Raw genomic sequence first — 25,290 nt, forward strand, 5'->3', positions numbered from 1 at the left:
GCACTATTCCTAATCGCCTGAGAAAGCACCAGATTGATTTCCAAAGTGATTGTACAAGTTTACATTCCCACCAGCAATGGAGGAGGGTTCCCCGTTCTCCAATCCTCTCCAGCATGTGTTATCACTGAGTTTTTGATCTTAGCCATTCTGATGGATGTAAGGTGAAATCTCAGGGTTGTTTTGATTTACATCTCCCTGATGACTAAAGACATTGAGAATTTAAGTGTTTCTCTGCCATTCTATATTCCTCTACAGACAATTCTCTGTTTAGCTCTGTACCCATTTTTAATTGGATTACTTGATTTGTTGCTTTTTAACTTCTTTTGTTCTTTATATATTCTAGATATTAGCCCTCTGTCAGCTATAGGGTTGGTAAAGATCCTTTCCCTATCTGTAGGTTGTCATTTTGTTCTAAAGACAATGTCTTTTGCTTTAAAAAAGCTTTTCAGTTTCATGAGGTACCACTTATTGATTGTTGATTTTAGAGCCGGTGCTGTTGGTGTTCTGTTCAGGAAGTTGTCTCCTGTACCAATGAATTCTAAGCTCTTCCCCACTTTTTCTTCTAACCAATTTAGTGTGTTTGGTTTTATGTTGAGGTTTTTGATCCACCTGGACTTTAGTTTTGTGCAGGATGATAAGTATAGACCTATTTGCATTTTTCTACATGTAGACATCCAGTTGGACCAGCACCATTTGTTGCAGATGCTTTTTTTCATTGTATGGTTTTGGCTTCTTCGTCAAAAATCAAGTATCCACAGGTCTGTGGGTTTATTTCTGGGTCTTCAATTCTATTCCATTGATCCACCATTCTGTTTCTATGCCAGTACCATGAAGTTTTTATTACTGTTGCTCTATAGTTCAGCTTGAGATCAGGGATGGAGATATCTCCTGAAACTATTTTATCATACAGGATTATTTTAGCTATTCTGGGAGTTTTGCTTTTTCATATGAAGTTGAGCATTGATCTTTTCATAGTCTTTAAAAAATTATGTTGGTATTTGATGGGGATTGCATTGAAATTTCCTCTGAGAGACTCCACCCAGCAAGGGATGGAAACAGATGCTAAGAATCACAACCAAACTTTGGTCAGAGCAGAAGGAGTCATAAGAAAGTGGGGGAATAGAAGGATCCAGAATGGACAGGAGCTCCATAAGAGCAACAGAGCCAACATATCTGGGCCTATGGAGGCTTGCAGAGACTGATCCATCAACTAAGAACCATGCATGAAGGATACCTAGAACCCCTGCTCAGATGTAGCCAATAGGCAGCTCAGCCTACATGTAAGAGGTACAGGCACTGTTTCTGACATGGAGTCTGTTGTCTGCTCTTTGACCACTTCCCCCTGGTGGTAGGACCTTGCCAGGTCACAGAGGAACAGGATGTAGTTAGTCATAATGAGACTTGATAGGCTAGGGTCAGATGGTAGGGGAGAAGAGCTCCTTCTTTCTGAGAATTAAGGGAAAAAAATTCTGAGGAAATAGGGAGAAAGAGGGAGGGAGGGGCTACAATCAGGATGTCAAGTGAATAAATTTTTTAAAATAAATTTAAATTTTAAAAAAAAGGCTGCAAGTTCCCTCATGACACCAACCTCAGGGGATGCAGGACATGGGCTGCTGCATGCTCTGTGCATGCTGCAGAGCCTCCCTAAGTGAAGCACCCAAGCCTGGGTCAGCCCACAGTCCTGAGGAAGCTGGTCTGACAGGACACCCACCACTACCACTGCCTGGCCCGCAGATAGGCTGCCAGCTGCCAGAGCTCAGCTGCCTCTTAGCCCAACCCAAACTGTGACAACCACTGCAAACCACAAGTCTGAGGCTTGTCACTTTTATGTATGTGTTCAGGACAGAGTATTCAGTGCTCCTTGTAGACTGGAAATGTAAGTGTGAAAAACCATATATCTGACACAATTATCTGTACTTTGCCATATTCCTGTGCTGCTGGTCTCATCACACCCCTGTGATGAAGGCAGAGTGTACATCTAGGATTTGTATGTAAGATCCTTCAAAATAAAAGTATTTTCAGAGCCAGGACTGCCCAACCATGGCCTCAGGACACAGAAAGTGTTAAGAGAATATCCAGCATGTCTGGCTTGTGTTTTGTGCCGTCAGCTAACATCCTTTGGACAGTCTGACCTTGAAGAGGGGAATCAGTTTGTCCACACTTAATCAGTTGCAGCTGGTATGTTACCAATCGCTGCTCTTGTGGCGCATGTTATGAAATGGAACTGTTAAGTCGTAACAGAGTGGTAGCTTCTCCATGGCCTAATCAGGTAGCTAGTTTCAGGCTTTCTCAAAGCATGGCTTCCCTTGAGGGACACCTGGGTTGTTTCCAGTATCTGCCTATTATGAATAAAGCCACTATGAACATAGTTGAACAAATTTCCTTGTTGTATGGTGGAGCATTTTGGGTATACGCCCAGAAGTGGTATAGCTGGGTCTTAAGGTAGAACTACTCCTAACTTTCTAAGAAGAAACCAGATTAATTTCCAGAGAGGTTGTTCAAATTTCCACTCCCACCAGCAATGGAGGATGTAGGCGTATTCCTCTTTCTCCACATCCTCTCCAGCCTGTGTTGTCACTTGAGTTTTTTTAAATTATTTTTTATTCATATTAATTACAGTTTATTCACTTTGTATCCAAGCTGTAGCCTCCTCCCTCATTCCCTCCCAATCTCACCGTCCTTCCCTCATCTCTTCCCATTCCCCTCTCCAAGTGCACTGATGGGGGAGGTCCTCCTTCCCTTCCATCTGACCCTAGCTTATCAGGTCTCATCACAATTGGCTGCATTGTCCTTCTCTGTGGCCTGGCAATGCTGCTCCCACCTCGGGTTGGAGTGGGGGGTGTCAAAGAGCCAGACACTGAGTTCATGTCAGAGACAGTCCTTGTTCTCCTTACTAGGGAACCCACTTGGACACTGAATTGCCATGGACTACATCTAAGCAGGGGTTCTAGGTTAAATCCATTCATGGTCCTTGGTTGGACTATCAGTCTCAGAAAAGACCACTGTGCCCAGATTTTTTTGGTTCTGTTGCTCTTTTTTTAGAGCTCCTGTCCCCAACAGGTCTATCTATGTCTCCCTTCTTTCATAAGATTTCCTGCACTCTGCCCAAAGTTTGGCTATGAGTCTCAGCATCTGCTTTTATACACTTCTGGGTAGAGTCTTTCAGAGGCCCTCTGTGGTAAGCTCCTGTCCTGTTTCCTGTTTTCTCCTCTTCCAATGTCCATCCCATTTTTTTTTTCTGAGTAAGGATTGATCATCTTACCCAGGATTTTTCTTCTTGCTTAGCTTCTTTAGGTGTACAGATTTTGGTATGTTTATCCTATATTATAGGTCTAGTATCCACTTATAAGTGAAAATATACTGTGTGTCTTTCTGCTTCTGGGAAACCTCACTCAGGGTGATCTTTTCTAGATCCCACCATTTGCCTGCAAAGTTCATGATTTCCTTGCTTTTAATTGCTGAGTAGTATTCCATTGTGTAAATGTACCACAACTGCTGTGTCCATTCCTCCATTGAGGTACATCTGAGTTGTTTCCATATTCTGGCTATTTCAAATAAAGCTGCTACTAACATGGTTGAACAAATGTCCTTGCTGTGTACTTGGGCATATTTTGGATATATGCCTAAGAATGGTATAGCTGGATTTTGAGGAAGTGCTATTCCTTGTTGCTGTTTTTAATATCTTTTCTTTATTCTTTGTTCTGTAGATTTAGTGTTTTGACTATGATGTGACCCGAGAAGTTTCTTTTCTGGTCTAGTCTATTTGGTATTCTGTAGGCCTCTTGTATTTTTATGGACATCTTTTTCTTACTAATTTGGGAAAATTTTCTTCTATGATTTTCTTGAAAATATTTTCTGGACCTTGGATCCTGGAATCTTCTTTTTCATCTAGTCCTATTATTTTTAGATTTCATCTTCTCCTGGCGTCCTTGATTTCTTGGATGTTTTGTGTTTGGAATTTTTCTGATATTACTTTTTCTTTGAGAGAAGTATCAATTTCTGCAACTGTATCTTCAGCACCTGAGATTCCCTCTTCCATCTCTTGCATTCTGTTGGTGATCCTTACATTTGTGGTTCCTGATATTTTCTCTAACTTCTCCAGCTCCAGGGTTTTCTCTGTTTGTGTTTTCATTATTGATTCTAATTCTGTTTTCATGCCTTGTACCCTTTCCTTCATCTGTTTGAATGTGGATTCCTGTCTTTCTATAATGGTCTCTAATTTTTTGTTTGTTTCCTCTTTATATGCCACTAATTGTGCCTCTTCTTTTGCCTCTATTTGTTTGGCTATATTTGTCTGTATTTCTTTAAGAGTTTTGTTCATTTCCTCTTTATTTGCCTCCATTTGTGTGGCTATTTCTTTGAGAGCTTTGTTTGTTTCCTCTTTATGTGCATCTAATAACTGGATAAGCATAGCTTTAAAATCATTTTCCTGTGTTTCTGATGAATTGGAGTATCCATTGATTTTGGTGGTTGCTGGTGAAGCCACTGTGTCCTGATTTTTGTTGGATGTGTTCTTATGCTGACCTCTGGCTATCTGCTTACCTGTGACCTTCACTGTTTGTTCCTGGAGTCTGTAGTTCAGACTGGGTTGGTCTTTCTCTGGTGTCTGGAGTACTATTCAGTAAGATGAGAGAGGTCCACTGTTTTGAGAATGTGCGTTGGTGTTTCAGTTTTACCTAAGGGAGGAATATCTGCAAGTACAGACAGAGGTGTACAAGTGTGGGGGAAGCAAGTGTATGCATGTGCTTGTGCATGGAAGTGTGCCTTGAAGGACAGAGTGCTAGAGAGTGTAGATGCTTGGAATGTGGGTCAGGGTGTGGTGCAGGTGCTGGAGGGGTTGCGGAGGCAGTGTTCATGGGTGCAATGGGTATGCACAGATTCGGTGAGTACCTCAGTGGCCTACAGGCCACTGGTATTCAACTCTGTCTGAGCTCCTGGAGTTGTTTGCCTGAACTCCACTGGTAGACCTGCAGAACAGGAGTTTCAATGTTGAGAACACTGTCCCAAGAATCCCTATGTTACCCAAAGTAGGTGTGTGGATGGGAGGGATCAGATGTCTATCTGCTAGGTAGAGGGACCCTGGATCTAGGGCTCTGCAGGCACTCACTTGAAGGTGTACTCCCGATTAGCAGGTCTAATCGGAGAGCATAGGGGTTCCCCATGTTCTCTATTCTCAGACTTGGGCCTCCTGGGGCAAATGCGGGTGTAGGAGCTCCTTCAACTCAGTGGTGCTGCAGCTGCTGAACTTGGAGGCTGGTACAGCAGTCCACTGGGAGTCCAGCCACAGCAACAGAACTGGGAGGCAGGTACAGATGCCTGCTGGGAAGCCCTAGGGAGACCCTACAGCAATCCATAGACTGGGATGGCCCATAAAACCAGTTGCCCATTACTGAGGGACTGGATGGCCAGTACAGTCACTGGCTGGGAAGCTCTGTGAGGCCCATACAGCTGCTAGTGGACCCAGGACCGAGAGGGCTGGTACAGCTGGCAGCCACTGCTGAGGACCTAGGAGGCCCGCCTCTGCCACCAAACAGTGGTTTCTGTGCTAGGAGTCTGGGGACACTGTGGGCTGCCTCCACAGAGGAAGAGGGAGGCCCGACAAGGGGAAGTTCAGGGGGATCGAATATTCACCACTCTCAGTCTCCAGAGAAGTCCATGGGTGATCTGGATCTAAATGGTCTCAGCTCACATGTTGTCCTCTCACCCAGGAAGCCTCAATGTTCATGTTCTGGCTTCAGCTGCCCCTCCACTCACCAATTTCAGAATTTCAGACCCTCTGCCCCTCAGATAAGGTGCATGCTGGTCACCGCCATCTTGGATCCAAAGCTGTCACTTGTGGTTTTTATCTTAGCCATTCTGCCTGGTGTAAGATAGAATCTTAGAGTCATTTTGATCTGTATTTCTCTGTTGGCTAAGAGCATTGTGCATTTCCTTAGGTGCTTCTCAGCCGTTCAAGATTCTTCTGTTGTGAATATTCAGTTTAGCTCTATACCCCATTTTTTATTGGATTATTTGATTTGTTGATGTCAATTTCTTAAGTTCTTTGTATATGTTAGATATTAGCCCTCTGTCTGATATAGGGTTGGTGAAGATCTTTTCCCAATCTGTAAGCTAGCATTTTGTTCTATTGACAGTGCCCTTTGACTTAGAGAAGCTTCTCAGATTCATGATCCTGTTTATTAACTATTGATCTCAGAACTTGTGATGTTGGTGTTCTGTTCAGGAAGTTGTCTCCTATGCCAGTAAGTTCCAAACTTTTCACTGCTTTGTCTTCCAATAGGTTTAGAGTCTCTGGTTTTATGTCAAGGTCTTTCATCTGCATGGACTTCAGCGCTGTGCAGGGTGATAAATACAGGACTATTTGCATTTTTTCCACATGCATATATCCAGTTAGTCTAGCACCATTTATTGAAAATGCTTTCTTTTTTTCTATTGTATTGTTTTGGAGTCTTTGTCCAAAATCAAGTACCTGTAAAAATGTGGGTTTATTTCTGGGTCTTCAGTTTGGTTACATTGATCAACCTATCTGTTTCCTTTTTTAATTTGTTTTTTATTTATTATAATTTATTCACTTTGTATCCCAGTTGTAGCTCCCTCCCTTTATCCCTCACAATCCTACCTTTCCTTCCTTTTCTCCTCCCATGCCCCTCCCCATTCTATTGATATGACCCTAGCCTATCAGGTCTAATCAGGACTGTGGCCTGGTAAGGCTGCCCTGCCTCAGGGGGAGGTAATCAAAGAGCCAGCCTCTGAATTTATGTCAGAGACAGGCCTTGTTCCCCTTATTAGGGAACCCTATCTGACAGAGGGCTAATTCAGAACATATAAAGAACTCAAGAAGTTAAACAGCAAAAAAATCAATAAAAAAAATATTGAGAAGCTTAGAGCAATAATCAAGGTCAGGGAACATATCATATCCATCATGATCAGGCTTTACTTATCTTCTGATATATTTTTCTAATGGTTTGTCATAGATCTTCAATGGTACTGATTCCAGTCATTGAGATGGGATAACTTCTGAAAGACTGATCATCACTACAATGACCTTGGTATCATTGCAATAACCAAATGACAGAATACTGTCCATTTTAACTCAAGATGGTCTGAGAGGGACCCTTTCTTTCAAGTTTTTGTTAGTACTTATTCCTGTGGTTGATCTTGAAATCAATGGTGCTATGATCTGAAACTGTCCAAAATTAGTAAGATATTTTATTATCTGTCTAGTCTCAGAGTCTATTAGGTTTTTATATAAAAATGGTCTTGCATAAAGCATCTCAAAGAGGGTCATATTATTTTTTGTTCTTTTACCAAGGGTCTGGAGAGCATGATCAACCCTTTTTTTCTGACAAAGTTTGTTTAATGCATACTTTAAGGTTTGATTGGCCCATTCTATTTTTCCTAAGGCAGAATGTAATTTTTAATGCCTAATGCCTTATCCACTTCCTGAGTTATTTGTGAAGTAAAGTTAAGACAATTATCACTAAAACAACCAAAATTGAGGTATAAATTCTATTAGCAAAATCTTGATATCTGTAGCTCGCTGTGGTGCTGAGGAAAGCCTTATAATATATCTTGTAAGGTTCCTATACATACTTACAGGAGCCTCTATCCTTTGCAGACCAATATGCGACTGAATTCTAACTTCTGGTTTTTTATTGGGTAAGTTTCTTTTCTCTGAACATGGACTAACAGTGGAGACATTTTGGGCCATGGGTTGTTAAAAATTATATGAGACATATCTAAAATATTTATTTTATAGCAAGTCTCAGTCCTGATCCCTTAAATTGCCTTGGAATCATTGCAATGGTGGCATCCCATCCTGCATGCAAACCATTATAAAAGGACATTTTAATCTTCTATTGTGCTGTTAAGCAACAGCAACTTTTCCTCCTGGACCAGCTTTTTAAAATAAATCTCCCCCTCACTAATATATCTTAGTTGTAATTCTTCTCTGAGAGGAAACAAAGGTAAGACAGAGGATTTCCTTAGCAATAGATGTCCTGGATTCCTAGCCAGATGGTAATCTAATCTATTCTCAGAGCTCTCACTCTCATCCCCTTACTGTTTCTTGCAGTAATTTGCTGCTATTTATTTAGGAACTAATAGCAATTGTTTCTGTTTTGGCTTTCTACTTCAATAAAAACTGTGAACCAAAAAGATTTTATCTACAAATGTAGTTTAAAATTGAATAAGCTACACTCTCGTATCATTAAGAAAAATTATTTGTTTATCCAAAACACCCAGCATTACCCAGAGTTCCTCAGGGGTGATGACAAAATTCTTCAGTCAGTGCAGTGAGGATTTCCCTGATCCTCCCTAGCCAGCTATTCTTTCCATGGTCATAGAGTTCTAGATGTCTCTTGTTCCTTCTGAGACTTGGGGCAGTCAATTCAATCATTCCTAGAGTTTGAGCCAATTTTCTTACAGGCACAAACAGGGCTGGTGAGGGCCTGGTGCAGTCTGTTTCCCATTGTAGAGTTTTCTTGCATTTCAAGCACAAACCCCTTTGCTTTTCTCTGGATTTTCAAAGCTCTATCAAGGGCAACTTCAATCATGGATACCATGATTTCACTTGCCTCTTTTATTTCTTTTGTTTTTCCCTTCTCTCCTCTAGGTTCTGATTTCTAAACACAGTGGCAGACATATGCATTAATTGATATAGACAAGTCTGGAATCATTTGCAATCATTCTTATATCAGGAGCCAACTGGGGGATGAAATGTCAAATTAAGGTATTTTTTTAACGGGACATTAAGAGTTATCATTAAGGGGAGATGGGGCAAGATGTCGGCACCGGGAGGACTCTCATTCTGAGCAGCTGCACAGCAGGATCAGCACAGTGACCAGCAATCAGAACTCGAGGCCATAAAACACAAGTGATTGTGTTTCCCAGGTGAGAGCATACCCCACGGTGGGGGATTCAATCAGCTTTAACTCACCCAGCTAAACTGCAGAAGAGATCGCGGTTTTGCCAGGCAGTTGGGTGCCAGGCCGAGCACAGAGCCACACGCCAGCATGATCTGGTCACTGTCCCAGACTGAACTGTGGGCCCACAACATTACAAACTGGATTTTCCAGTCGAAAGATAAAGCCACAGAGCAGGAAACGATTGGGACCAACCTTAGGTCACCCAGACATCCCATGGAAAAGACTCAGGTTCCACAGGCACCCCAGGAGCCAGCCCAGTGCCAGAGCCAAGGACCCAGGAGCCTGCACAGAGCACTGCCTACATGCCTGATTCGCCGCCTCAGATAGAACTGAGGGCCCCAGGACACCAGAGACTGAGTTTCACTGTCCAGTGCAAACCCACAGGGAGAGAAACGACTGGTCTGATCTCAGGGCACTCAGCTGATACCACTACCTCAAAAAGGTCTCCAGAAAATTACCCAGTTTAGGCAGATGCTCAGGCTCCCAAAGGCCAGAAAGGTGGAGCCACAGGCGGACGTCTGTGCCTGGGGGTTCTACTCGACACCCCAGACAGAACAGTGGTCCCCAAAGCAAAGACTGGGTGTCCCTGGCAGGAGGAGACCCCACAGCAGGGGGGGATCATCATGTCTAACACTCAGGACACCCAGCACCAAAAGACTTTCTGGATTCATGCAGACTCTAGGCTATAGGTTTCTAATGCAGGCAGGAGCTCTGTGCTCAGCCACCATTATTGAGGACCCCTAAGGCACTGGGGCACACAGCTGCATCCTCAGACCTACAAAAGCCAGAGAGCCATTACAGCAGCCCTCAGATACTGTGCCAAGGATCAACCGGTTATCCCTAGCTAGACTGACAAAACTGTGGGAATCGCTGGTCCTTCAAGAGAGCTGTACCCACAGTCTCCAGACCAGAGCAGTGCCCGGACCAGAGCAGTGCCCGCAGCCGACATCCCAGACAGGGACACACAGTTTCCGGTCCAGACTGAGGCACCCAGCCTCCAGACCAGAGCGGTGCTCCCAGGCGCCAACTCAACCTAGGTGCACATTCTCCAGACCCAGAGCGGAGCACTCAGCCTCTGGCCCAGAGACTTGCTGGGAGCTCCTCTCACTTTCCCGGACAGAACTGTGTACCCCAGGATAACAGACTGAGTTTCCCTGTTGGGAGAAAACCCCACAGCTAGGGAATCAGCAGGTTCTTCAAGAGGACTGTACCTGGAAAACTGTAACACCAGCAGCAGCTCACTAAATTTATAATGAGAAACCCAGCAGTGGGGCAGCTGTCTTGAGAAATTCTATGGGTAAGAGGAGAGCACCCCTGCCTAACAAAGACCATAGCTACTACTCAGGTCTATACACTTGAGGTGAGCAGTGGCAATTCCTGAGAAACACTGGCCATACAGTGACCATACAAAAAAGCAGAGGAGGACTCCTTCAGGAAAAATCATCTTCCGGCCAAGGGGATTCTCCCTGCCTCAGGACTCCAGGAAGCACAGAAAGTAATAGCCAACACCTAAAACAGCCCAATGGGTAGAGGTCAGCATAAAAGCTCAACCAACAAAAGACAGAGCATATGGCATCTCCAGAACCCAGCCATCCAGGGGCGAAGAGCCCTGGACTACGCAGCATAATAGAAAATCAAGAAGATGACCTTACATCTATGCTGATGAAGAGGATAATAGAGGAAACAAATTAAATACATAAAGAATTACAGGAAAATAAAACCAAACACATCATGGCTATCCATAAAGAAATAGAGGAACTTAAAGACAAACAGATTATGGCCATCCGTGAAGAAATACAGGAAGATGCAGGCAATAAGATTGCAGCGTTCAGAGAAGAAATAATTATATCACTGAAAGAAGTAAAAGAAATAGAGTTGAAGGAACTAAAAGAAAAACAGGAAAATACAATCATACAGGTGAAAGAAGTAAACAAAACAAGTCAAGACCTGAAGATAGAACTGGAAAAATTGAAGAAAACACAAATGGACGAATTAATGGAGAGGAAGAATTTAGGAAAAAAAAAACAGGAACTAAAGAGGTAAGCATAATCGACAGACTACAAGAAATGGAAGAAAGAATCTTAGGTATAGAAGATACAATGGAAGAAATCGATGTATCTGTCAAAGAAAATGTGAAATCTAAAAAATTCCTAACACAGACCATCCAAGAAATCCAAGACAATATGAAAACACAAAACCTAAGGATAATAGTTATAGGGGAAAGAGAAGACTCCCTTCTCCAAAGCCCAGAAAATATTTTCAACAAAATCATTGAAGAAAATTTCCCCAAGTTAAAGGAGAGGCCAATAAGAATACATGAAGCCTACAGAACACCCAACAAATTTGACCAGAAAAGAAAATCCTCCCACCACATAATGATCAAAACAGTAAGTATACAGAACAAAAAAAAAAAAAAAACTAAAAGCTGCAAGGGAAAAAGGCCAAGTACCATATAATGATAAACCCATTAGAATCACACCTGACTTTTCAACAAAGACTATGAAAGCCAGAAGGGCCTAGACGGCTATCATACAGAACCCAAGAGAACACAGATGTCAGCCCAGGCTACTATGCCCTACAAAACGCTCAGTCCTCATAGACGGAGAAAACAAAATATTCAATGACAAAAACAAATTTCAACAATGTCTACACACAAATCCAACATTACAGAAGACACTGGAAGGGAAAATACAACCCAAGAAAATTAGCTTCTGTCAAGAAAACACAGGAAATAATAAACCTTACTACATACAGTAAAACAAAAAGTAACCAAGCACACAACCTTATGACCACAGCCAACATCAAAATCAAAGGATCTAACAGCCACTCATCATTAATCTCTCTCAACATCAATGGACTCAACTCTACAGTAAAAAGACACAGATTAACAGAATGGATACGTAAACAAAACCAAGCAATATGTTGCATACAAGAAACACACCTAAGGCACAAAGATAGACATTACCTGAGGGTAAAGGGTTGGAAGACAACTTTCCAAGCAAATGGACCCAAGAAGCAAGCAGGAGTAGCCATTCTAATATCTGATAAAATAGACTTTCAACCAAAATTAATCAAAAGAGATGGGGAAGGACATTTCATACTCATCAAGGGAAAATTCCACGAGGAAGACATCACAATCCTGAACATCTATGCCCCAAATACAAGAGCACCCACATTTGTAAAAGAAACATTGATAAAATTTAAACCACATATAGATCCCCACACACTAATAGTGGGAGACTTCAACACCCCACTCTCAACAAAGGACAGGTCAACTAAACAGAAATTAAACAAAGAAACAATAACTCTGACAGAGGTCATGAATCAAATGGACCTCACAGACTTTTACAGAACTTTACACTCAAACACAAAAGAACTTACCTTCTGCTCAGCACCTCATGGAACCTTCTCCAAAATAGACCATATAGTTGGTCACAAAGCAAGCCTCAACAAATACAGGAAGATTGAAATAATCCCTGTTTCTTGTCTGATCACCATGGACTAAAACTGGACCTCAACAACAACAGAAATAGCAAAAAGCCTACACAAACATGAAAACTGAACAACTTGTTACTAAAAGACAGCTGGGTCAGGGAAGAAATAAAGAAAGAAATTAAAGTCTTCCTAGAACTCAATGAAAATGAAGACACAACATACCCAAACGTGTGGGACACAATGAAAGCAGTGCTAAGAGGAAAGTTCATAGCACTAAGTGCCTTCAAGAAGAAATTCGAGACAGCTCATTCAAGCAACTTAATGGCTCACTTAAAAACCCTAGAAAAAGAAGAAGCAGACACACCAAAAATGAGTAAATGGCTGGAAATAATCATTCAGGGCTGAAATCAATCAATTAAAAACAAATAAAACAATTCAAAGAATCAATAAAACCAAGAGCTGGTTCTTTGAGAAAAATCAACAAGATCAACAAACCCTTAGCCAAACTAACTAAGAGGCAGAGAGACACCACCCAAATCAACAAAATCAGAAATGAAAAGGGGGACATAACTACAGACACTGAGGAAATCTAAACAATCATTAGGACTTACTTCAAAAGTCTATATGCCACAAAATTTGAAAATCTAAATTGAATGGACAATTTTCTTGATCAATTTGACTTACCAAAGCTGAATCAGGACCAGGTAAATCAATTAAATACTCCTATATCCCCCAAAGAAATAGAAGCAGTCATCAAAAGTCTCCCATCCAAAAAAAGCCCAGGACCAGATGGCTTCGGTGCAGAATTCTACCAGACCTTCAACGAAGAGCTAACTCAAATTCTCTTCAAACTGTTCCACAAAATAGAAACAGAAGGAACATTACAAAACTCATTCTATAAAGCCATAGTCACCTTGGTACCTAAAACTCACAAAGACCCAACAAAGAAAGAGAATTTCAGGCCAATCTCCCTTATGAACATTGATGCAAAAATACTCCACAAAATACTTGCAAACCGAATACCAGAACACATCAAAGATATCATCCACTATGACCAAGTAGGCTTCATCCCAGGTATGCAGGGGTGGTTCAATATACAGAAATCCATCAATGTGATCCACCATATTAACAAACTGAAAGAAAAAAACCACATGATAATCTCCCTAGATACCGAAAAAGCATTTGACAAAATCCAACATCCATTCATGTTTAAAGTATTGGAGAGATCAGGGATACAAGGCACATACCTAAACATAGTAAAGGCAATATACAGCAAGCCTATAGCCAACATCAAACTGAACGGAGAAAAACACTGAAATCAGGGACAAGACACGCCTGCCCACTCTCTCCATATCTCTTCAACATAGTTCTCGAAGTCCTTGCTAGAGCAATAAGACAGTTGAAGGAAATCAAGGGGATACAGATTGGAAAGGAAGAAGTCAAATTATCACTATTTGCAGATGATATGATAGTATACATGAGTTTCCCTAAAAACTCTACCAGGGAACTCCTACAGCTGATAAACACATTCAGCAAAATGACTGGATACAAAATTAACTCATAAAAATCAGTAGCACTCCTGTATAAAAAGGACAAAGAGCTGAGAAAGAAATTAGGGAAACAACACCCTTCACAATAGCCACAAAGGACATAAGGTACCTCGGAGTAACCCTAACCAAGAAAGTCAAAGACTTGTATGAAAAAAATGTCAAGTCTCTGAAGAAAGACTTAGAAGAAGATATGAGAAGATGGAAAGATCTCCCATGCTCATGGCTTGGCACGATTAACATAGTAAAAATGGCCATCTTACCAAAAGCAATCTACAGATTTAATGCAATTCCCATCAAATTGCCAACACAATTCTTTACAGACCTGGAAAGAAAAATTCTCAACTTCATATGGAATAACAAGAAACCCAGAATTGCTAAAACAATCCTCTACAATAAAAATCTTCTGGAGGTATCTCCATCCCTGATCTCAAGCTGTACTATAGAGCAACAGTTATAAAAACCGCATGGTACTGGCATAGAAACAGAATGGTGGATCAATGGAACTGAACAGAAGACCCAGAAATAAACCCACACACTTATGGACACCTGATCTTTGACAAAGGTGCCAAAACCATACAATGGAAAAAAGATAGCATCTTCAACAAATGGTGCTGGTCCAACTGGATGTCTCCATGTAGAAAATGCAAATAGATCCATACTTATCATCCTGCACAAAACTGAAGTCCAAGTGGATCAAAGACCTCAACATAAAACCAGACACATTAAATCGCCTAGAAAAAAAAGTGGGGAATACCCTAGAACTCATTGGTACAGGAGAAAACTTCCTGAACAGAACACCAACAGCACAGGCTCTGAGAGCAACAATCAATAAATAGGACCTCATGAAACTGAAAAGCTTCTGCAAAGCAAAGGATACTGTCATCAAAACAAAGCGACTGCCTACAGATTGGGAAAGAATCTTCACCAACCTTTTATCTGACAGAGGATTCATATCCAGTATATATAAAGAACTAAAGAAGCTGAAAAGCAGCAAACCAAGTAATCCACTTAAAAAATGGGGAACAGAGCTAAACAGAGAACTCTCTGTAGAGGAATATCGAATGGCAGAGAAGCATTTAAAGAAATGCTCAACCACATTAGCCATTAGGGAAATGCAAATCAAAACAACCCTGAGATTTCACCTTACGCCCATGAGAATGGCCAAGATCAAAAACTCAAGTGACAACACATGCTGGAGAGGTTGTGGAGAAAGGGGAACCCTTCTTCACTGCTGGTGGCAATGTAAACTTGTACAACCACTCTGGAAATCAATCTGATGCTTTCTCAGAAAACTAGGAATAGCGCTTCCTCAAGATCCAGCCATACCACTCCTAGGCATATATCCAAAAGAGGCTCAAGTACACAAAAAGGACATTTGCTCAACCATGTTTGTAGCAGCTTTATTTGTAATAGCCAGAAGCTGGAAACAGCCCAGATACCCCTCAACTAAAGAATGGATGCAGAAATTGTAGTACATCTATACAATGAAGTATTACTCAGCAATGAAAAATAAGGAAATCATGAAATTTTCAGGTAACTGGTGGAACCTGGAAAGGATCATCCTGAGTGAGTTGTCCCAGAAGCAAAAAGACACACGTGGTATATACTCACTCATATAAACATACAACATAGGATAAACCCACTAAAATCGGTACATCTAAACAAACTAAGCAAAAGAGAGGACCCTAAATAAAATGCTCAATCCCCACCCTGAAAGGCAAAGAGGATGGACATCAGAAGAAGAAGAAAACAGGAAACAACCTAGGAACCTGCTACAGAGGTCCTCTGAAAGCCAGAAGAAGAAAAAAGGAAACATCCTAGGAACCTGCCACAGAGGGCCTCTGAAAGCCTCTGCCCTGCAGACTATCATAGCAGATGCTGAGCCTGATGGCCAACTGTCGGGCAGAGTGAATGGAATTTTATGTAAGAAGTGGGAAATAGCAAGAGCTGGAGAGGACAGGAACTCCACAAGGAGAGCAACAGAACAAGAAAATTTGAACACAGGGAACTTCCCAGAGACTCATACTCCAACCAAGGACTATTCATGGAGATAACCTAGAACCCTGACAATGCAGCCACTTTTGATGAGAACTGATAGACTAAGATCAGAAAGGAGAGGAGGACCTCCCCTATCAGTGGACTTGGGGAGGGGCATGCATGCATAAAGAGGGGGAGGGTGGGACCGGGAGGGAAGAAGGGAGGGGCTTATGGGGGGATACAAAATGAATAAAGTGTAATTAATAAAAGTTAAATAAAAAAATTTTAAGAAGAGTTATAATTAGTATTTGTATAAATCAGTCATAGGATTAATATTTCCAAAAAGCTTCCTCTGGTTAACTATAAGACACAGCAACATTTCTCAGCTTTTTCCTGGGTAATGTCTTTGATTTTTGTGACAATTGACTTCTTGGTTATTCTCTTTTTGTTCACCTAATAAGAATCTCCAGAAATTTTGTTTTCATCTGCTTTACTTCTTTAGTATTTTCTTCCCAGCTAGATGAGACAGAGAGGATTATTTCTTCACCAGGATGTTTGGGGATTTTGTTTTTGTTTTGATTCCTAGAAAACATTTCATGTACCTCCTTTCTATCTATTAATAGGATTTATTTATTTCCATGGGGATGCAACAAGAAGCAAGAACCAATTGAGCCTCCCTCCAGGAAAAAAAATAAAATAAAAGGTCAAAGTTAGTATCTAGAATACATACAGAGGGGCTAGAAACTTGGCTCAGGGGTTAAGGGCACTGCCTGCTCTTCCAGATGACTCAGGTTCAATTTCTAGCACCTACATGGCAGTGCAACTGTCTGTAACTCCAGTTCCAAGGGATCTGACCCCTCACACAGACATGTGCAGGCAAAACACAAAGGTACATAAAATAAAAAATAAGTTATTTGTTTAAAAAAAGAAAAAATATAACACATAGACAAATATTCCTGGGTCTTCGTAATTACCCAATTCCCAACTTGCGATGCTAGTTGTCTGCCACAGAAAGAGGCATCTGTACTCTAATAAGCTCTCTTGACCCATTTTTCTCCCTAGTAGGAATGAATGATTCTTTTACGCCAAAACATGGAGCTCCTCAGTGAGTGTGTTAAGGACTCAGAAGGTGATGTTGAGTTTCTGATGCTGGTGCTCAAGCAAACTACTCAGAGGTACATGGAGAGGCTCAGGTTGCTGCTCCTTAGATTTAAGGAGGGAATCTGTGAGATGCTGAAAAGTGTGGGAATTGTTTATCATCCTGAAAGACAAAAGAAGCTTGGAGTATGGAAATTCTCAAGAATGTCAAGATTTTCCCCTTTTATTTTCTTATTTTCCTTGAAAACAGAGGGTTTTCATTCAGAGCCATAAAAGCCTTAGACATGGGGATCCCAGGCAATTTTTCCTATATTCTTTAGCAAATATCTAATTTAAGGACAAGATTATAATTAAGACTGCCATTGGGGGATTCTACTTCTCTATTCACTAGCTGGTATAAGGCCATAGAGCACTGCAGGAACATATGTCTTTTTCTGGGTTATCTGGCTCAAAATATCTGCCAATGTTTAAAGATAAAACCAAATGGATAGTCTAATAGAACAGAAAAGGAGCTTCCCATGATGAGTTGTGGTAGGGGAAGAGGAGATGTGAGGGGAAAAAAAGTGTGGAGAACTTCAGCCTAATTCCCCAGAAGGACATCTCCTGGAGAGTGAAGAGACTGAAAATGAGTGTGGAGCATCCTCCAGTGAAATCCTCAGAGAGGATTTCTTATCTGAAATGGACACTAATGCTGCTTTAGCCTTGGAACTGCCTTCCTCCATCATTCATGTCCTCTTGTTGGTTATGCAGCAGCTCAAATAGCAAGTGGCCAAGCTTCAGCAGCCATGGCTATCTTTCATTAACTGCACCCAGCTATCCAGATTCTCTCAGCTGGCTGCACCCTGTAACGCCCACAAAAGGCTTGGTTTTCAGTTGCTTACTGTGGTGTGCAGTTCTGACCTTTGGAGAAGCCCAGGAGGCCTCCATCCTCTTCCCAGAGCTGTCAGGGCTTGGTTCCAGCCTCCATCTTTGCATCTCAGGATGACAAGCAGCAGTGGCTCCAAGGATGAATTTATTGTTGGAGGGAAATACAAACTAGTGTGGAAGATCAGATCTGGCTTCTTCGAGGACGTTTATTTGGTGATCAACATCACCAAAGACAAGAAAGTGGCAGTGGAGCTCAAATCCCAGAAGTCCAGGCATTCCCAGTTGTTGTATGAGAGCAAACTGTATTAGATCCTTCAAGGTGGAGTTGGCATTCCTCATATAGACAAGAAAAAGACTATAATGTGCTAGTCATAGATCTCCTGGGGCCCAGCCTTGAAGACCTCTTCAGTTTCTGTTCAAGAAGGTACCTATTTTAGCTGTCTAGATGATCAGTAGAATTGATTGTGTGCATACAAAGAAATTTATACACAGAATCATTAAACTAGATAAATTCCTAAGGGTATTGGGCATCACTGTGATAAGTTATTCCTTATTTTGGTTTGGCCAAAAAGTACAGAGACAACAGGACAAGGCAACACATTCCATACAGAGAAGATAAAAGCCTCACTGACACTGCTCAGTACACTAGCATCAATGCACATCTTGGAATTAAGCAGAGTCGCTGAGATGACATTGAATCTTTAGGATATGTTTTGATGTATTTTAATAGAACCAGTCTGTCATGGCTAAATGTTGCAACAAAGAAACAAAAAAAATGAAAAAAAAATAGTGAAAAAAAAAAATGTTCACTCCTGTTGACATTTTGTGTAAGGGGTTTCCTGAAGAATTTGCTTATTGTTGTGGGCTGTGCTTTGACGAGGCTCCAGATTATATGTATCTGAAGCAGCTATTCCACATCCTTTTCAGAACCCTAAACCAGCAATATGACTATATATTTGATCAAATGATGTTAAAGCAGAAAGTTACAGAGCAGACAGCCTCTTCCAGTAGGCAGGGTCAGCAGGCCTAAATCCCCACAAGTTTCTAAACATGAATTGAAGAAGAAAAGCAGCAGAGCAGATGATTGGAGCAGCATTTGTTTCTCCCCAAATCTAGACATTTTCGTTCATATGTACACTAGCCAGTGGTTGTAAACAACCATTTATTTGGTAAGGAGCTTAATTTTGGTATAAACTGCCTCTGGACAATATTGCTGATGCCAATCCTTAGCTGTAGCAGCTGTTGTTGTGAATATTAACTGAGGTCATAAAACATGGTGTCTGGTTTTCTATTACATTTTTTTCAAGTGGAAAAGTTATCTAAATGACTGACACACGAATTGATGGAGAAATTGTGGATATGCCAATTTTTTTGTTAAAACCTTTTATTTTGAACTATACTACTTTGAGATCTCATTTCAGAAGAACGGCATGAACAGTCTTTGGCCAGAGTTATGATGGTTGTCAATGTTCACAATTGTGTGTTCTTAGGGTTTTCCATCCCTGGGGTTTGCAAGATGTTAACTTAAAACATTCTTTAAATGGCTGGCTTCTGGTTTGCAAGCCAGCTGATGGTAGCAACCAAAGATTCCAGTGTTTGAGCATTTGAAAGACTCTGCCTGCTTACCTATGCTATAAATAACAGCATCTAAAGTGAAGATGTAAGAAAAAAAAAACATAGTGAATACTAGATTTTCCTTAGGATTCTGCATTAACTCTATAATGTCCTTGCTAATAAAAAGCATGTTTGTCATCAAAATTTAGTTATCATCTTACAACTGAACATGTATATGTGTTACTTAGATAAATGTAATCACTGTAAACATCTATATGATCTGGGATTTTGTTTTTATTTTGAAATGGGATCTTTTGTTTATAAGTTCATTAAAAACTAAAAAAAAAAGAGGAAAGGAACAAATACCTTAAAGAAATCAATGAAAATGCAAACAAAAAATGGAGAAAATTAATAAATCCCTTAAAGAAAGGAAGGAAAGCAAACATCTGGAGGAAATGAATAAAGCTGTTTGAGACCTAAAAGTAAAAATAGAAACAAGAAATAAAATGTTTGGCAGTGTTCCTTCTGTTTCTGTTTGGTGGAATAATTTGAGGAGTATTGGCATTAGCTCTTCTTTAAAAGTCTGGTAGATTTCTGCACTGAAACCCTCAGGCCCTGGATTTTTATGGATGGGAGACTTTTACTGACAGTTTCTATTTCCTTATGGGTTATAGGACTATATAAGTTGTTTATCTGATCTTGATTTAACTTTAATAAGTGGAATCTATCAAGAAAATTGTCCATTTCATTTAGATTTTCCAATATTGTGGACTACAGACTTTTGAAGTAAAAACTAATGATATTTTGGATATCCTCCTCTGTGTATGTTGTTATGTCTCCATTTCATTTCTTATTTTGTTTATTTGGATACTGTCTTTCTGATTTTTAGATAATTTGGCTAAGGGTTTGTATATCTTGTTGATTTTTTCAAAGAACCAGCTCTTGGTATTGTTGATTCTTTGCATGTTCTCTTTGTTTCTGATTTATTGGTTTCAGTCCTGAGTTTAGCTGAATAGTTTCCAGCTATTTATTCCTCTTGCATGTGTTTGTTTCTTTTTTTTCTCTGAAGCTTTCAAGACAGCAACTTTGTTAAGTTGCTAGCATGGAATCTCTCCATCTTCTTTATAAAGGCACTTAGTGCTATGAACTTTCCTATTAGCAGTGCTTTCATTGTGTCCCATAATTGGGAGTATATTGTGCCTTAATTTTCGTTGATTTTTAGGAAGTCTTTAATTTTTTTCTTTATTTCTTCCCTGACCCACTGGCCATTGAGTAGGGAGTTATTCAGTTTCCATGAGTGTGTAGTCTTTTTGTTATTTCTGTTGTTGTTGAAGTCCAGCTTTAATCCATGGTAATCTGATCAAGTACTATGGCTTAATTCGATTATCTTCTATCAGTTGAGATTTGCTTTGTGAACGACTATATGGTCGTTTTTGGAGAAAGTTCCTTGTGGAGCTGAGAAGAAGGTATATTATATTGTATTCTGTAGATCCATTTGATTCATCGCATCTGTTATTTTTCTTATTTCTCTATGCAGTTTCTGTCTTGGTGATCTGTCCATTAGTGAAAGTGGGATGCTGAATTCTTCTACTATTAATGTTGGGATCATTGTGTGATTTAAGCTTTAATAATGTTTCTTTTACAAATGTGGGTGCCCTTGTATTTAGGGCATAAATATTCAAGATTGAGATGTCTTCTTGGTGATTTTTCTTTGATGAGACTAAAGTGTTATTCCCCATCTCTCTTGATTAATTTCAGCTGAAAGTTTATTTTATTAGCTACTAGGAAAGCGACTCCAGCTTGCTTGTTGGGGCCATTTGCTTGGAAAACCTTTTTCCATCATTTTACTCTGAAATAGTTTCTATCTTTGTTTCTGAGGCTTTTTTCCTGTATGCAACAGAATCTTGGGTCATTACATCTATTCTGTTAGCCTGTGTCTTTTTAATGGAGTTGAGTCCATTGAAGTTGAGGGATATTAATGACCAATGATTGTTAGTTTCTTTTATTATGATGCTGGTAGTGGTAACGTGGTGGTGTGCTTGTCTTCTTTTGGTTTTGCTGTTGTAAAGTTATTTGTATCCTGTGTTTTCGTGGGTGTAGTTGACCTCCTTAGGTTGGAGTTTTTCTAGCATCTTCTGTAGGGCTGGGTTTATATTTGGTTTTACCATAGAATATCTTGCTTTTCCCATCTAAGGTGACTGAAAGCTTTGCTAGGTATAGTAATCTTGGCTGACATCTGTGGTTTCTTGGGGTCTACATAATATCTGCCCAGGCTCTTCTAGCTTTCATAATCTCTGTCAAGAAGTCAGGTGTGTGGTTCTGATAGGTCTTCCAAATGTTATTTTGCCTTTTCCCCTTGCAGCTTTTAATATTTTTCTTTGTTCTGTACATTTAGTACTTTGATTATTATGTGGCAGAGGAATTTCTTTTCTGATCTAATCTATTTGGTGTTCTGTAATCGTGTTGTATATTTAAAAGCATCTCTTTCTTTAGGTTGGGGAAATTTTCTTCTATGATTTTATTGAAAATATTTTCTGGTTTTGGAGCCAGGAATCTTTTTTTTTTCTATTATTCTTAGGTTTTATCTTTTCATGCTGTCCTTAATTTCTTGGATGTTTTGTGTCAGGAATTTTTTGTTATAATATTTTCTTTGACAGATGTATTAATTTATTCTATTGTATCTTCTACTCCTGAGATGCTGTCCTCCATCTCTTGTACTTTGTTGGTGATGCTTACCACTGTGGTTCTTGTTATCTTTAAGTTTTCCATCTCAAGGATTTCCTATTTGTGTTTCCTTTTATTGACTCTCTTTCTATTTGCAAATCTTAAACTGTTTTATTCATTTCCTTCACCTGTTTGATTGTTTTCCTATATTTATTTAAGTGATTTATTCATTTCCTCTTTTTTTTTAAAATGATTTGTTCATTTATTGTGTATACAGTGTTCTATCAGCATGCCAGAAGAGGGCACCCAGATCCCACAATAGATGGCTAGGAGCCACCATGTGGTTACCAGGAACCAAACTCAGGACTTCTGGAAGAGAGCCATCTCTCCAGCTCTATTCATTTCCTCTTTAAAGGCTTCTATTTATTTGATTGTATTTTTCTTATTTCTTTGAGAGATCTATTCCTTTCCTTTTTAAATCCTTTGACAGTTTCTTAAGCATGGATTTAAGTTTGTTTTCCTATGTTTCAGCTGTGTTGGGATATCTGGAGCTTGCTGCCATATTGCCCTGGGTTTTGTTGATTATGTGTTTACACTGGTCCTCTCCAGCCATCTGGTTGTCCCTGGTGTTGGCTGGTTTTTCTTGGAACCTTCTGGTTTTCTTGGGCATGTGGGGGGGTGTTCTAGGTTGTGGCTAGCAGAACTTTATCTCATGTAGCCTACAGTTCTGTTCTGTTGGTTGTGACCCAGTTGGACCTATAAAGCAAGGAATTAGGGTGTGGGTTTCTAACCTGTAAGGTCCTTCTGGTCTCTTCAAGACAGATAGTAGATCTGTAAATTGTAGGCTGGATCTGCACATCTCTCAAATCCAGTGATGGCTGGACTAGCTGACAGGTGTGAGGACCCTGGCCACCAGGGTCTTCTCCTCTCTCTGGGGAAACATTTTGGAGTAAGGAGTGCAGCAGCTTTGTCACCCTGCGGACACTGTGCACCTCGTACTTAGACTCTGCTGAGTGTTCCCTTCTTGGATCAGGCACCCTGTATGTTCCTATGGTCCAATCTGTCACTTCAGGGAGACAGTAAAACGATGGACCAAAGACTGGGACCCTGTCCCTGGCATCTAGGAGGTGTCCTCTGGGAGGCAGGAGGAGTGTGGAGGCTATGTGTTTCTGGAACTCCAGAGTCATGTTCAAGTAGGCAGAAGGCACAGGGTGCCAGAACCTTGTGTGACTTTTGCACCCAGGAATCACCTGCAGAAGGGGGACTGTGTGTCCCTGGCTCCTGTGATGCTTCCTCATGTCCAAGAAACACAGACATTGGCATTTTGGAATCATAAGCCACGTCACTCACTTGGCCCACAGTCTCCCACTTTCTGCAATGCAAATATGGTAATGCACTGGGAGCAGCCATCTTGAAAAGTCACTTAACTTTCTTTTATTGTTCAGTCTTTGCATGGTTTTGTTTTCTGAGTAATACTGATTTCATAAAAAGAATAAAGAAAAATTCCTTCAGGTTCTATTTTGCAGAATAATTTGAAGAATTAGGAGTTAGTTGTGTTAGTCCTTTTTTCTTTTCTTTTTCTTTTTTTTTTTTTTTTGTCTGTCAGAATTTTGAATTTTGTGCTGAATGCAGCTGGCCCTGGGATTTCTTTTTAATTGGAAGATTTTTAATTACAGTTTTTGCTTCACTGGTGGTCATGGGTCTATACAACTGTTTATTTCATCTTGAAATGACTTTGATAAATTATAAATATGAAGAAACATCCATTTCTTTTAGTTCAGTAGAGTAGATATTTTTAAAGCTGTTCTTATGATTATCTGAATTTCCTTGGCATCTGTTATAATGTCATTTTTGGCCTAGATGCCTGTCAAATGATTAATAGGTAAAGAAAATGTGGTACATTTGCACAATGTCATCTGTTAAGAAAAAGACAAAATTATGAAAATTGTAGGTAAATGGATGGTATAGGGAACAATCATCCTGAATAAGGTAATCCAAACCCAGAAAGACAAATATTGCATGTTTTATTATATGTGAATGTTATCTCTTACACTTTTGATATGTGTGCTTCATTTAGAATAGCCATACCTATTCTAAATGAGGGATCTTCTAAGGAAGGGGAAACAGAATGCATTGTTATGAAGAGATGCAGGAGAAACTAGAATAGAAAGATTAAATTCGAGGGGGAGCCAAGAGGGCGGCACCGGGAAAACAGCGCATCTGAAAAGCAGGACAGCACTTTCCGTGCAGAGACCAGGAGACTGAACTCAGGGCCCTGAAACTACATCGATTGTGTTTCCTAGGTGAGGGGAGGCTCCCACGGCGTGGGAATCGGTCGGGTCCACTCACGGCTACCCAGCCAGAACCCGGAAGAAATCCCGGGTAACGCAGGCTTTGGGTCTCCGGGCTGGAGCCGCAAGCGGGCATGTCCCAGCCACTTTCCCAGGCTGATCCGTGGGCACAAGGGTACCTGAGACTGGGAGTCCCAGTCACGGGGGGACCCCACGGGGAAGCAGGGTTGCCAGTCTGATCGCAGGTCACCCAGTCTTTCCCCGGAAGGTCTCTGCCACCATCACAGCCGAGCTCCTGCCGCAGGCAGAGAGCTTTGGGCTCAGCTCAGCGGTACAGACAAGCTGTGCACCCCAGTACAACAGGGACTGGGAACCCCTGTCCGGAGAGGACCCCCACAGAGAAGGAAGAAACCGTGCTGCTGGGGTCATCTAGGGAAAGTCTAGCAGACTACAGATTGCAAACAGACAGAACTGAGTGCCCCAAGACACCAGAGCAGTACTCACCCGCAACAGATTACCGCGGCTGATCACTAAATTTACAGCAAGAAACCCAGAAGGAGGGCAGCTGTCTCCAGGACTTCTCCCGGTGAGAGGAGAGCCCTCTTGACTAATCAGGACCACAGTTACCACCCAGGTCTCTATACCTGAGGTGAGCTGTAGCAACTCCTGAAAAACACCAGACATCCAGGGACTATACCCAAAAAGCTGGGAAGGCTTCCTTGAAGAAAAACCATCTTCCTGCCAAAGGGATTCTCTCCACTACAACAGTCCAGGAACAACCAGAAACTAAATTCAAACAACTAAGATAGCCCAATGGGTAGAGGACAGCGTAAAAGTTCAACTAACAAAAGCCAGAGCATTATGGCATCTCCAGAAACCAGTTATCCAGGGGCAAATAGCCCTAGACACCCCAGCATAAATGAAATT

The 25,290-nt window shown here is 40.9% G+C and overlaps 1 pseudogene; it reads left to right on the forward strand.

Annotated features, from left to right (window-relative positions):
* Window positions 1-17,968: 17,968 nt before the first annotated feature.
* LOC110540627 (casein kinase I-like) lies at window positions 17,969-18,884 on the forward strand (annotated as a pseudogene).
* The last annotated feature ends 6,406 nt before the right edge of the window (window positions 18,885-25,290 follow it).

Source organism: Meriones unguiculatus, chromosome 9, assembly GCF_030254825.1.
Source record: "Meriones unguiculatus strain TT.TT164.6M chromosome 9, Bangor_MerUng_6.1, whole genome shotgun sequence".
NCBI lineage: Eukaryota > Metazoa > Chordata > Mammalia > Rodentia > Muridae > Meriones > Meriones unguiculatus.